Raw genomic sequence first — 16,086 nt, 5'->3', positions numbered from 1 at the left:
AATCTCCGCTCACTGCAACCTCCACCTCCCAGGTTCAAGCAATTTTCCTGCCTCAGCCTCCCAAGTAGCTGGGACTGCAGATGCCCACCACGACACCCAGCTAATTTTTTGCATTTATAGTAGAGACAGGATTTCACTATGTTGGCCAGGCTGGTCTTGAACTCCTGGCCTTAAGTGGTCCACCTGCCTCTGCCTCCCAAAATGCTGGGATTACAGGCATGACCCACTTTTAAAACTTGTAAAATGTTAGAATTTTCTGTTTTAGGTTTACAGAATAGTTGCAAAAGTAGTACAGAAAGTTCATTTATATCTCAAACCTAGTTTCCTGTAAGAAATTTATTTCTTACAGTTCTGGAGCCTTAGAAATCCAAATCAATGTGCCAGGAGACAGTGTCTGGTGAGGGCTTTTTCTCCTCTTCAAAGATGGTGCCTTGTTGCTGTGTCTCTACACGGTAGAAAGGGGAAAAAGGGCCTAACTCACTTACTTGATCCCTTTTATAGGGGCACAAATTCCTTCCACGATGGCAGAGTCCCCATAAAGTCCTTACTTCTTAATATTATTGCATTGGGGATTAAGTTTCTACATGAATTTTGAAGGGACACAAACATTCAAACCATAAAAACAAGCACTGGTCAGGTTTTATATCCCTCACATTAGTTTTGTCTAATTTTTAAATTATGATTTGACTGGGGTGATGGCTTTGGAGAGGAAGATCACAGAGGTGAAGTGCCATTCTTTGATAAGGGTACATCGTATCAAGGGTACATGTTACGTACAAGACTTATCACTGATGGTATTAACTTTGAACACCTGGCTGAGGCAGTGTTCGCCAGGTTTCTCTGTTATAAGGTTATTTTCCCCTTTCCTTTCTGTGTTGTATAGAATCAAGACACTAAGTGTAGTCCACATTTGAGAGGTGGAGAGTTATGTCCCACCTCCTTGAGGAGGCAGTATCTATATAAACCATTTAGAAGTCTTTTTTGTTTGTTTGTTTGTTTGTTTGTTTTTTGGGTGGGGGGAGGTTTGTCTCTTCTATCCTATTCATTTATTTAGTCATCTATTTAGATTAGTATGGACCCATTCAATACTTTGGGTTAAAATCCCAAAGTCATTTATTTTGTTGCCTAAATTCCTTTTTTTGGTTGAATTTATTTTCTTGAACAGAACCTCCTGAGAAGCTCAGAATTCCTCAGGCTGCCTTTGGGGCCTTTTCTATTAGCCCAGGAGACTGACTTAGAAGTTCCTCGTGTGTTCTTGTGACTTTCTATACTCAGGTACATTTTTGTTTGTTCATTTGCTTTGAGATAGGGTCTCACTCTGTCACTCAGGTTGGAGTGCAGTGGTGCAATCATGGCTCACTGTAGCCTTGACCTCCCAGGCTCAAGCAATCCTCTTGCCTCTGCTACCCAACTGGCTGAGACCACAAGTGTGTGCCACCATGCCCAGCTAATTTTTTAATTTTTAGTAGAGACACGGTCTTTCTGTGTTGCCCAGGCTAGTCTCGAACTCCTGGGCTCAAGTGATTCTTCCACCTCAGCCTCCCAAAGTACAGTGAACAGGTGTGAGCCACCACACTTAGTGCTAGGTACATACATTATATTTGAATCATAATTCTGGGACCAGGAAGCATCAACTGTCATAGTAAGCCACTGCTTAGACATTCTATCCAGAGAAATCACATGCAAATGTCAAGAGTCCTTGATGCTAGGGATTTTTACTATAGGCCGTACCCTGTAGGGTTTCATGGCAGCAAGAAGGCCAGTCTGGAAAAGGCATGTGAGTCTCCTTGATAGGCTATAAGGGAATCAGGACAAGAACACTGAGTGTGTGCATGTACTGACCTTTTGTTCCATTATCTATTATTAGTCTGTTTTACACATAAATTTAAGATTTGGATGCCATTCCAATGACCCTGAAACTTACATCCTTGGTTCAAAAAACAGCAAATAAAATATCTTAAAAGATGCATACTCTTAGGATGGCTGCATTTTTAAAGTGTGTCCATAATGCCAAAAGTACAACTTAAAAATCCCCATTTAAAAATATTTTTTAAATGTTATATCGAACAAAATGTGTTAATTTCTATAACATCTCAGTAGATTAACACAACACAGGCCTACTTCTCCCTCGAGTAAAGTCTGATGTGGATATTACCAGTCAGAAAGTTCTCCTGGCTGGGCACGGTGGCTCATGCCTGTAATCCCAGCACTTTGGGAGTCTGAGGCGGGAAGATCATGAGATCAGGAGTTTGAGAACAGCCTGGCCAATATATTGAAACCTTGTCTCTACTAAAATTACAAAAATTAGCCAAGCGTGATGGTGGGCCCCTGTAGTCTCAGCTACTCTGGAGGCTGAGACAGGAGAATCGCTTGAACCTGGGAGACGGAGGTTGTAGTGAGCTGAGATCATGTCACTGCACTCCATCCTGGGTGACAGAGTGAGACTCCATATGGCTCCACACAGTCACATGGTGGGAAGGAGAGAACATGTACATACATCACCTACAATGCTGTAGGGGCCTGCTTGGAAGTAGACAACATCACTTCCACCTCTACCTCCTTTCTTTTTTTTTTTTTTTTTTTTTTTTGAGACGGAGTCTCGCTCTGTTGCCCAGGCTGGAGTGCAGTGGCCGGATCTCAGCTCACTGCAAGCTCCGCCTCCCGGGTTCCCGCCATTCTCCTGCCTCAGCCTCCCGAGTAGCTGGGACTACAGGCGCCCGCCACCTCGCCCGGCTAGTTTTTTGTATTTTTTTAGTAGAGACGGGGTTTCACCGTTTTAGCCAGGATGGTCTCCATCTCCCGACCTCGTGATCCGCCCGTCTCGGCCTCCCAAAGTGCTGGGATTACAGGCTTGAGCCACCGCGCCCGGCCCTCTACCTCCTTTCTGTTGCCCAGTGCTCAGTCCCACGGCCCCATCTAGATGGAGTGCAAGACTGGAAAATGTCCTCCTGGTGTCCAGGAGACAAAAAAACCAAAAACAGACTATTAAACACAACATTATGTCTTCCACAGCTGCTTAAATTATTATCCTAAAAGAAAATAGATTCTAACAGTTATCTTGTTTCCCTTCGTAGCATTTCCATCCTCTCTTACCATTTTTCCTTTCTTCCTCCCCACCCCTGATTCTCTTCTTATGCCTCATGATTTGATGTTCTCTGTGAGTCTATCCTTGTGCAAGAACTCATCTCTTCTTAGCCTCTGTGTTCTCCCTCAGTGATCTGGTTCTTTTCCCTGGCTTCAACTACTACCCATCTGCTGATGATTTCTACGTTCATTTCACTGCTGATTTGTATTTTCAAGTGCTTACCAGGTATATCCACCCAGATGGCTCAGAGGCGCTTTTTTTTTTTTTTTTTTTTTTTTTTTTTTTTTTTTTTGAGACAAGATCTCACGCTGCTGCTCAGGCTAGAGTACAGTGACACCATCTCCACTCATTGCAATGCAGCCTCTTGGGCTTAAGTGATCCTCCCACCTCAGTCTACAGAGTAGCTGGGACTATGGCATGCACCACCACACCTGGATAATTTTTGTATTTTTTGTAAAAATGGGGTTTCACCATGTTGCCCGGGTGGTTTTGAACTCCTGAACTCAAGTGATCCACCTGCCTCAGCCTCCCAAAAGTGCTGGGATTACAGGTGTGAGCCACTGTGCCTGGCCAGAGGCTCTAGAATTGGGCAATCACAAGCTGAATTTATTGTCTCCTCCTAAATTTTACTCTAGTTTATCTCTAATGGACCAGCTCACAGTGGTTTCTCATACCATAAACTGGGGGTCATTCTAGATCCTTTGCCTTTCCTTTCACAATACATCTAATCTCTATGTCCTTTCACTGATACTTTTTAAATGGCCCTTTAAATTTCTCCTATTCTCTCTGTCATAGCTGCTAAGTGCCTTAATTTAGGCTTTCATTATCTCTCATCCAGACCACCTAATTGTTATTATTCTCTTAAATACCTCCTCCTCAATTCCATCCTTCGTATGGCCCCCAAAGTCATATTTTTAGACCCAGATTTGATCAGCTCACTCTTCTATCTAAAATATTTCACTGCCCCCCATCTGATAAAACCTGTGAGTCTTCTTCTCTCAAACAAAAAAGTGGGACTATGACAAAATGGCAAACATTCCCCATACTTTCAGCTACTATCCACTGCTTCCCAGAATGGCTGTTGTATCTCTTCCATAACCAGGACATTGAGGGGGAAGCTTTGCTCAAGCCAACTCATAATGTGAATGGTAGAAAGTAAAAACAAGGTAAATATCACTTAGGGTAAGCCAAGAGTAAGAAGCCATGAAAACTAATTGTGAACATTCACTTCAAAGGGCCAGTGGCAGCCCTGGAGTTGATGTTACAGCTATAAAGATAGCATTTGAGGCCAGCCAGTCAATGCCAGCAACAAGAAGAGAGAGTCTGAAGAAACTGGCTCAAGCAACTCTGGGGCATCCACAGCCGGCCTTTTTTAGTTGGTTACCAGGCTTATGGCTATTTGAGGCAGAAATCATAGGAAATAAATGGCAGCCCTGGAGAATGCTTTGAGGTGAGTGAATTTAAATTAAATCATAAGAGAATCCCGGTAAAAGCCATGTCACATCTCCCTAGGACAGAGAAAATTTTTAAAGTCTAGATTGCTTCAAGAACCACTCCCATCTGAAGCAGTGTGAGGTCGAGGGCTACATTATTCAGGGATCTCCAGAGAGACAGGATCAATAGGATGGACAGATAGATGATAGATGATAGATGGATGGATGGATGGATGGATGGATGGATGGATGGATGGATGGATGGATGGATAGATAGATAGATAGATAGATAGATAGATAGATAGATAGATAGATTTATGAGAGGAGAGATTTACTAGTGAATTGGCTCCCATGATGATGGAGTCTAAATTCCATGACAGGCTGTCTACAAGCCGAAGACCACAGGGTGCCAGTTAAGTGGCTCAGTCTAAGTTCGAAAGCCTCAGAACCAGGGAAGCTGATGGTGTGGCTCTCAGAAGACCCAAGAACCTGGGGAGCTGCTGGTGGGAGACCTGAAGCCCAAAGGACAGAGAAGCAGGAGTTCTGATGTCCAAAGGCAGTAGAAGAAGAGTATCCCATCTCCAGGAAATAGAGAGAGGAAATCGCCCTTCCTCTGCCTTTTTTGTTCTATTCAGGCCCCCAATTGATTGAATGGTGCCCGCGCACTGAGGACAGATCTTCCCCACTCAGTCTGCTGACTCACAGCCTAACCTGCTTTGCAAACACTCTCACAGACGTACCAGAAATAATGCTTTACCAATTCTCTAGGTGGTCCTTAATCCAGACAAGTTGACACCCCAAATGAATCATTATAGGGACAGATATAATTTGAAAAGAAACCCACTTCTATTTAGAGATGAAAAGTCAAATAATTACCATCACTTCCACATTTGTTTCTCTTTTCTTACATTGTGGATATAGAAACTTAAATAACAGCATTAGAAATTTACCCAATACTACACACTGACTTTCGCTTCAACACTCAATCTGCTAGGACAATCAAGAGGCTGAGATCTTCAAGAAGGAGTCTCAATTTACAGAATTTAGTATAATATCACTTAAAGAGCAGAATATTACATCAGCCCCCAAATTTCTAATAATTGAGTTTCGGTTGGGATTTTTTTTTTTTGCAAGAAATAGAATACCTAATATAATAATGGCCTAAGCAAATTAAGAGTTTGTTTTTTCCTCATATGAAAACCTAGAATTAGATTGTCCAGGGCTAGTTTGGAGTGCCACCGTGCATAAGACTAGGCTTCCATTAGCAAATTCACCTCCTTGCCCAAGATGTCTCCAACCTTTGTTAGAAAAAGGGAGGAACAAGGACATGACCTCCCCCACCCACCCCATACACACTTTAGGTATACTTGCTGCAAGCTGCATACTTTCATTTACATTCCACTGACCAGAGGCTGAGCATAGGGCCACACGTGGCTGCAAATGAGGGTAAGAAGTACAATCTTACTTCTTAGCAGATATGTGCTCATCTAAAAATAAGAGGTTCTATTGCTAAGAGAAGGAGAATAAGTATTAGAGGACAATTAATAGCAATGTCACATTCAGATGCCTTACTCTCTTCCACATACCTATCAATCACTGAATTTATTCTTATACTCTACATTTCTTCAAAATTGAATAGAAGATAATTTATTTCTATAATGGAACTATATGAAAATTTTGCTACACCATAGTTTGTTTCATTAACAGAATATGAACTTTTACAAGAGTAGAATATAAACTTTTAAAAACTAAATATTGAAAAAAAATCCATAGGGGCACATTTTACATAACATAAAATAAAATATTTAAAGACAAAACCAACAAGGAAATCAAAGAACTGAGAACAAAAGACTTCCAAAAAAGATATGACAGTGAGCTCAAAATATAAATCAGAATTTCTATATGCACAGCTGAGATATTATTTTTCTTTTGTACCTAGACCTGTCTCCTCAAGCCATTTCTCTGTGCATCTTACCACCATAGCAATTATCTTGAACCTTAGCTGCAAAAAAAATTTTTTTCTTGAAAAAAATAAATACTATTCATGAAAAAAATGGATTTTCAGTATTTGAAATATTTTCAGTGTTTCTAATTTATTCTTTATTTCATTCTTTAATACTTATTTAGTTAATTTAGTTTCTATTTTGCATGAGGGATTCTGCTGTACTACAATGGGCGGGAAAGCCAGGGTTGATATAAAGATAAGTCATGGCCTTCAATAATCAAAATTTGAAGAGATAAGATGTTTGAAAAAATAGTTTTAATAAAAATAATAAATGCCCTAACTATGGAAGTTCAGAGAACTATCTTAACATTTTCAAATGTCTGTTACCAATATGACCTTCTTTATCAGCTCAAAATACAAAGGTGATTATATTGCCATTATAATACTAATTACTTATTAGCAAGTCCAGTATTTTCCTTTAGAAACCACTGCTTGCTGTTAATTATACAAGTATCTTAATGCTTATTCAGCCCCAAGTGGTCGTTTCTACTTCCAAACGACCAAGTAGAGAGAACCAGAGGGTCTAATGAGACCACTAGCATAATTCCTCAGTAGCAACCACATTTACATAGTTACTGAATACTAGATGCCCAATGGATGCTTGTCCAGCTGCAGTGATTTCCTTGCTGATCCTTGCTGCAGTTGTTTTAAGTCAGAATCACATATTCAGTCCATTGCAGCTAAAACATGATCCCAAGCCTACGTCTGGCTTAGTAAAGAATATCTTCTACCATATCCACGTATTGTGGATATGTGCCATCAACATGCCAACTCTGGTGTTAAGATTGGGACACTACTTCTACACATTTCTTAGGAGCGAACTTCAGTTAGCTGAAGTTAGTTGAACTCTGTCTACCAGTGATGTTCTAAAATAATGTTAAACTCAAAAGGCATGAGGTCAGTTTCTTGATTCTTCAGTCCTAGGAATCTCCTTGGCCCTTATGCAATGTTTCCTACCTCCTCTCCACAAAAATAGCTCTGCCTACCAAGGGCTATTGTAAGGGGCTTCCTTTTGCTAGCCATAGAAAGCACCCTTACACATAGTTATTATTTTCCCTAATATTAGAATTTGTTTTAAAATTACTTTGCATTTTTTTTGATTCCCTAGAGAGTTTTAACGTGTTTTTGAAAGTTACATTTCGATATTACATAGATGTTCAACTTAGAGTATATGGTCTAGGTAAGACTAGAAATAAACCATATTAGATCATGAATGTGAGGGTTGCTATGGAATGTATTTGATGTACATTTCATTTTACAGGCACCCAACTGAGCAGTTTGCCAACGAAAAAGAAAAGTGTCTCAAAATAGTTTTTTTTTGTTTTTTTTTTTTGTTTTTTTTTTTTTAAAGAAGGGGCAAATGAAGCTAGTAAGTTTATGCATAGTTGAGGAGGGGAAATGTGATTGCTAAGTTGGTATGCTACTACTGAGGAGAAGTACATCACACCTGTAATTTCTCTCTATCAGCAGTAGCTTTGTGAATAAAAATGATAATTTTTACCCCATTAGGAGAAAGTAAGAGACTAGGTACATGGAACGTAGGTTAGCAAGAGAACTAAGTACTGATAACTGACGAAGCTGAAGACAGTCAAAAGATTGCCTCAATAAGGAAGTTAAATCTTGTAATAGAAATGAAGAACCATCTAGAGATGTTATTAAAATTTCAACGTAGTGGAAAAGCCCCGGAAGAATCTCTGGGCAAGTTAAAGATAAGGAGTTTCTTTCCAGACTAAAAATAGACTAGAGATGAAGTTTGATTGACAACAGCTAAGGATCATCAAAGAAGGTACAAAACTCTACTTAGGTTTTATTAACATCTTTTAATTTTTTTTTAAGTTTGTTACTTACTTTAAAAATAGTAGCCATGTTTCCTAATTATGGTCAGTGTTTCTACTTTGCTACGTTAATAAAAATTACCTTTTTATACATTAACGTTAAAGTATGCATTTTACTGGGAGGCAAAGCATACAGGATCGCCTTTTGAGAATCAGTCTTTCAAATCCGTAATTGAGCCAATGAAGGGGAGGCAAATGTAATGCAGATTAAAAGTAGAAAGAACTCCAAGCCTCGTCAAAGGTTTATGTTTGCACTGTGGGTTTTTCTTTTTTTTTTTTTTTTGTTTGTCACATAAATATTGTTACCAGCAGAAAAGCAAATACAGAAATAATGCATAATTTATTTTTAAAAATTGATAACCAGGCAACTTTTTAAGGAATCTATAACAAACTCATATTTTTTAGAAATAAACATGTTTATCTGTTTATCGTATAATTATTTTCATCTTTCTTTGCATTCTTAATTTTTTTTTAATGCATTTTGCTTTGCAATTCAACACTGAATTATTAGACTTCTGTCTGTGACTGCCAGTAATTCTGGTTGGCATTGATTTAAGTAAACAGTATCAAAACACATTGCACTACAGTGAAACTAATAGGCCCAGTAGGACTATCCTCAAAATAATGATCTATAGGAATTATTTTTTGCCAAAGTTATTATTGCTTTTTAATGCTGAAAACCAGAACAAAGAAAGCAGATGAAACAAAACAATAAGGTTTCAGTTATTATGGATAATAACAAAGGATTATTTCTAGGAAATGAATATTTGAGACAGATGAGCCAATTTGGTAAGTAGCATTTCAATGTTCCTTTTATATGAAAAATTTGTAGTAACAGCTCCTTCCACACCAGTCAAGGTGCTTATTTCACAAATTCTCTGGAGAAATATGGGAGTTGATATAAAGGAACTAAAGTGCTTAACTCAAGCATTGTCATTAATTAAGAGGAATTGGCCAAAAGTCACACTTTTGCACTAAATAGATCTTGCGTGCAAATGTATCTTTTAATATCGTACACATGAAAAAAATTATACCTAAGCCTGTGTCTCCTGAGGCACTTAAAAGTAGTACTGGGGACTCCAACAATTATTTTTAATGTTCCAAAATATCAAATGAAAATCCCAGTTTTATCGTTGTTAGAATTGCTTGGGATAACTAAAACATCTGTTGCTTGTGGTTGGAATTCAGTCAAGTTGGTGCTGAAATAATGTCTAACTTTTAAGAATATTTTTATTTATAAATACTGAGAAATGATTTGTAAAATATTGTTTGTGGTTTAAGTGACAAAAATCTTTCACACTATGGGGTGGGGGAAAATAAAAAGGTCTCTGGGTAGAGCTCTGGGTGGTTCCTGCTCCACTTCAATGGCCAGTGAAAACCTAGAGCAGAAGCTGGGAGGAAAGATACATATGATTCTCCAAACCCCAGGGGATTTGCAATCAATCACCAAGGGAATGGTAGGAAAGTAGAGCTTTTCCCTGGAGTTCACAGATCTGGGATGGCAGGACCCCTTAGCAGCTGAAACCAGTCTGTATAATGACCCTCAAGTCTCCTTTTCATGAATGTGTATCCTAGTTTCCAACAGCTTTAAGCCCAACAGTGAGCTCTTACAATTTTTTTTTTCTTTTTCAACAATTTTTAAATTAAATAAAATGTATATGTGTATATGTCTGTATGTGTGAAAATATCAATCTCTAGCTCTGTAGAGATAGATATAAATATATCTCCAACCAGAGACTGGAGTGGCATAAAACTTACAAAAAGGTTTTTTCTATGTTTCTGATTTAGCAAAAGAATTCATTTTCGTTACTCTCAAAAGAGTTAAGGAGTTAATAAAATAATTTTTCCTGCAAAGACTTTGAAAGTAACTCTTCAAGATGTTGACAGGCAGAAATGAGAGAGTCAAATGCTATCCAAAGCAAGACCACGTCACCCTTCATATCTGGCTATCGATATCCACCTTCTCCACTGTTCTTATTTTTTACCCCTCATATCTTTATTATGTGATACTGGGTCTGGGACTCTGCAAATCAGCTTAACCTGTGAGCTTCCACCAATAGTGGCCGTTAGAGGGAGGTTAAAAGGCAGACTCCTTGCTTTCTTCCTGTTCCTCTCATCACCTCAGCAATAGTTCTGCATCCTGGAATGGGCAGTTGGCTTCAATCTCCTCTTTTACTTCAGTATTCTAAGAACTAACCTAAATGTGCCCTCAGAGGTACAGGTATCAGCACTAGCTGTGAAGTCTTCCCAGCTCTTCTGAGCTCCTGAGGTACCAGCACATGCTGGGCATTATCAAGGCCTGCACTTCCTGCCCTCCACCCCCTGACACATAAGGTTCTGCATTATAGTTCTCTGGGCTGTGAAGATAGGACTTTGTGAGAGACTGGATGTGGGAGAGAAAGGCAATGAAGACAAAGCTTAAGATTCGGATCTGGAAAGGCAGCAGCTTCTTATAGTCACTCTCTCTTTGTGACCTCAATATCCCTTCTTTGAGTTTTTATTTCTCCAGTCCTGTTTAACCAACTTCTCATGTTAAATCCTCACTGTTGAAATGATCAATGCAGTTTCTGTTTTCCTGACCAGACTCTTATCAATATACCATATACCAAGAAAATAACTTTCTTTTGATGTCTAAAATAATTAGATGAACCAGCATCCACGTAGACTAAATCATTAATGAGTATGAATAAGCTCCTTAATGTATAGGTACAAGATATTAGGAAAATGACAGACATAAAATCCAGCCTGGCTCCTTTGGAGCTCTCTCTCTTCTCATTCAGCCATCATGCTGCAGCCACACTGGCTGTCTCTCAGGTCCTCAGATTCTCCACACTTCCCTCCAGCTCAAAGTCCCCACACATGCTCTTCTCTTTGCCAAGAATACACTTCCTGACATTCAACATGCTCACACCTATTCCTTTTTAAGATCTAAATTCATTTACCACTTCCTCAGGGGAACCTCCCCAAAACTTTCAGGGGGAGGTAGACATTTTTATGGCACCCTGTACTTCTGAAAAGATTAGTATTTAAATAAATAATTGGCTCATTAGTTATTAAATCCTAGAATGTAAATTCCACTGGGGCAAAAACAATTTCTTGCTGTGCTTCAGTTGACTCTCTTGCCCTCTGGCTCCCTGCTGGATTTGGCAGAGCAGAAACTATTTCTGTAGACTAGTACCTGTTTCATAACTGTTTCACCAGTTCTTTTAACTACATAGTAGTTAAATTACAAGAGTACAAAATATATTAGTTATTGAACCCTATGTGCCAGGCATTGTACTAAACACATTGCATGTATTATTTCATTTAATTTTCCCAACAACTCTAAAAGATAGGTACTATGATTACATTGAACAGAGAAGGAGCCTAAGGCACAGCGATGGGAAGTGGCTTGAACAAGTTTGTACAGCTCACAAGCGATGGAGATAGAATTCCAGCCACTCTTACTCCAAGCCTATAAATGAGTGAGTGAAAGAACAAAGCTGATAGTCTCATTGGGAAAACAAGGTTATACTTAACAGACAGGCAGCGTAGGCTAAGTTTGAAAAAGCTAGTGCAGACATTCTGTATTACCAGAGCACAGAGAAAGGGCAAATCTCCAAGGCAAGGGTGATAAGAAAGATTTCACAGAGTGGCTGGGACTTCACTACCTTGAAGGTAGGGCTGTGCTAGATAAGGAGAAAGAAGGAAGGACATTTAATGCAGAGTAAACAGCCCAAGAAAATTTCCTCAACCCTTCACCTTCAGGTGACCTTTAAAAGCAAAGAAAACAATCTGGAAAGTTTTTAAATGTATTTTTTTTTTTTTAAGGACTAAATTTCCTTTTTAAAAGGATTCCCTTTTCAACAGCCAAATAAGCACAGTTACCAATTTATTATAAAGCACTTCTAATCTGAAAGGGATGATTACAGAGAATCCCCAAACAGAGGGATATATGCCAGGATACTGTTGAGCAAGTGGCAGGCTGCATCAGAGGGCACCAGGACATGATGCCTACCATTGGCCACGGCAGATACAGTGGAACAAAGCCACAGAAAAACTGGCAGAGCAGCATTTGTGCTGCAGAGCCAGGCAGGAAATATGTCTTCCAAAACTGACACTGGGCTGGGACTCAGGATTCCTGAGCATTCTTAGGATAAAGCCCTGAATAAAAAGAAGGAATCAGGATTTAACTGACAAAATTATTCTAAGACAGAGCCAAAATAATTTGCTTATAGAAATGGGTTAGGAAGTAGAGTTATTACTATTAGCAAACCATAGATGGAAATAGGTTCTGTTGAAGGATGGGCTTATAGAAAATGAAAAAGTTTAAGGAAGGACCAAAAGACACCTGGATCAAGCCTGATTTCCAACTTCACTTAGGAATAGTAGAAATTGCCTCGTTAGCATGGTCCTCTATGGGTACAGGCTCTAATAAACCAACCTAGGGTTTTCTTCTAGTAAGCCACCTTGATTCTGATAATTATTCCTTTACAAATGATAAAATTTGTCCCACCTTGGGGGAAAAATCATTATCTATTTTTGCATGGTTTTTAAATTTTTTTAATTTGGTTTTACTATTTTATATTACTTGAAAGAGACATAATTTCATTTTGATATTTTGTTAAAAAAATTCTTCCAGACATTGGTGTATGAAATAAATATGATGTATGTACATAGTTCTATAAAAGTGAAATTATGCATTATATGTTGTTTTTTAAACTCCCTTTTCCACTCAGCAATATGTTTGGACCCCTCTCTATGACAGTAAACACATTTCTTCGTTATTTACCATCTATTTTCAGAATAGGAAAATTGAAGCCCAGGGGACTAAAATGACTAATCAAAGCTCCAAAGGAAATCATTTAGAAAATGCATTCATTAAATATCCATTTTTTTGTAACACTACATAAAAAAAGTTAAAACCCATGTAGACCTTAATCAGCATGTATTTACTGTATAAGATAAACACAGAAAGAGCCACAAAAATTATAAAGCCTAGAAAAATCAGATAACTAAAAATATTCTCAAAGAGGTTTATGGTTTATAGAGCAGTTCTGGATAAATCATTTGCTTTTTCAAAACAATCCAATGAATTAGCTAAATCTGTTATTTTTGATTAATCATTATACTTATTGATAAGTGTCTTCCTATCTACTATACATTTCTACTTATAAAAATTCCTCATTCTTCTGCTTCCCACTCACAACAAACCTCATTAAGTAATTATTCAAAACATGCTATTTCCACTTCCTTATTGAAATATTCATCCTCCAACCTACTCCAATCTGGATTCCAACCTTATTACTTGACTGATTTCCACTTTGGTAAATCCAATAGTAAATGAGACTTTTCTGTCCTTAGCTTTCTAAACCTTTCAGTAGGATTTCATGTGCGTTATCACCTCCCTCTGAAATCTTTCTCTTCTCTTGGGGTCCATAACACTACATTCTCCTGATTTATGTTCGGAATTACTGGCTGCTTTTTCTTACTTTCTCTTTTTTTTTTTTTTTTTTTTTTTTGAGACGGAGTCTCGCTCTGTCGCCCAGGCTGGAGTGCAGTGGCCGGATCTCGGCTCACTGCAAGCTCAGCCTCCCGGGTTCACGCCATTCTCCTGCCTCAGCCACCCGAGTAGCTGGGACTACAGGCGCCCGCCAACTCGCCTGGCTAGTTTTTTGTATTTTTTAGTAGAGACGGGGTTTCACCGTGTTAACCAGGATGGTCTCGATCTCCTGACCTCGTGATCCACCCGTCTCGGCCTCCCAAAGTGCTGGGATTACAGGCTTGAGCCACCGCGCCCGGCACGCTTTTTCTTACTTTCTTTTACTAAATTCTACCCAATCTCTTAGTGTTTGAGTGCCTCTGGAATTTTTTCTGCTTTTCTCTATCTGTATTTTTGTCTAGTTCTCTCATCCAATCCAATGACTTTAAAGGACACCCATATGCTAGTGACTACCAAAGTTGTGTATCTAGCTCTAACCAATCTACATCCCAAGCTCCAGACTCATATTTCTGACAGCTGACTAAACAACTCCATTTGAATATCTAATAGAATCTCAGATTTACCAGGTCTAAAATAACCCCCTCCAACAACAAAATCTGTGTTCCTCTAGTTTTCATCAACACATTTAAAAAAAATTTTTTTTATTATACTTTAAGTTCTAGGGTACATGTGCACAACGTGCAGGTTTGTTACATATGTATACATGTGCCATGTTGGTTTGCTGCACCCATCAACTCGTCATTTACATCAGGTATTTCTCCTAATGCTATCCCTCCCCCAGTCCTCTACTCCCCAACAGGCCCTGGTGTGTGATGTTCCCTGCCCTGTGTCCAAGTGTTCTCATTGTTCAGTTCCCACCTATGAGTGAGAACATGCGGTATTTGGTTTTCTGTCCTTGTGATAGTTTGCTGAGAATGATGGTTTTCCGCTTCATTCATGTCCCTGCAAAGGACATTAACTCATCCTTTTTTACGGCTGCATAGTATTCCATGGTGTATATGTGCCATATTTTCTTAATCCAGTCTATCATTGATGGATATTTGGGTTGGTTCCAAGTCTTTGCTATTGTGAAAAGTGCTGCAATAAACATATGTGTGCATGTGTCTTTATAGTAGCATGATTTATAATCCTTTGGGTATATACCCAGTAATGGAATTGCTGGGTCAAATGGTATTTCTAGTTCTAGATCCTTGAGAAATCACCACACTGTCTTCCACAATGGTTGAACTAATTTACACTCCCAGGAACAGTGTAAAAGTGTTCCTATTTCTCCACATCCTCTCCAGCATGTGTTGTTTCCTGACTTTTTAATGATCGCCAATCTAACTGGTATGAGATGGTATCTCATTGTGGTTTTGATTTACATTTCTCTGATGACCAGTGATGATGAGCATTTTTTCATGTGTCTGTTGGCTGCATAAATGTCTTATTTTGAGAAGTGTCTGTTGATATCCTTTGCCCACTTTTTGATGGGGTTGTTTGTTTTTTTCTTGTAAATTTGTTTAAGTTCTTAAGTTCTTTGTAGATTCTGGATGTTAGCCCTTTGTCAGATAGGTAGAGGGTAAAAATTTTCTCCCATTCTGTAGGTTGCCTATTCACTCTGATTAGTTTCTTTTGCTGTGCAGAAGCTCTTCAGTTTAATTAGATCCCATTTGTCTATTTTGGCTTCTGTTGCCATTGCTTTTCGTGTTTTAGTCACGAAGTCTTTGCCCATGCCTATGTCCTGAATGGTACTACCTAGGTTTTCTTCTAGGGTTTCTATGGTTTTAGGCCTTACATTTAAGTCTTTAAGCCATCTTGAATTAATTTTTGTATAAGGTATAAGGAAGGGATCCAGTTTCGGCTTTCTATATGGCTACCCAGTTTCCCCAGCACCATTTATTTAGGGAATCCTTTTCCCATTTCTTGTTTCTGTCAGGTTTGTCAAAGATCAGATGGTTGTAGATGTGTGGTGGTATTTCTGAGGCCTCTGTTCTGTTCCATTGGTCTATATCTCTGTTTTGGTACCAGTACCATGCTGTTTTCACGATATTGATTCTTCCTATCCATGAGCATGAAATGTTCTTCCATTTGTTTGTGTCCTTTTTTATTTCATCGAGCAGTGGTTTGCAGTTCTCCTTGAAGAGGTCCTTCACATCCCTTATAAGTTGGATGCCTAGGTATTTTATTCTCCTTGTAGCAATTCTGAATGGGAGTTCACTCATGATTTGGCTCTCTGTTGTCTGTTATTGGTGTATAGGAATGCT

This window comes from Macaca nemestrina, chromosome 1 (assembly GCF_043159975.1).
Source record: "Macaca nemestrina isolate mMacNem1 chromosome 1, mMacNem.hap1, whole genome shotgun sequence".
Classification (NCBI taxonomy): Eukaryota; Metazoa; Chordata; class Mammalia; order Primates; family Cercopithecidae; genus Macaca; species Macaca nemestrina.
This window is presented reverse-complemented; position numbering follows the sequence as displayed.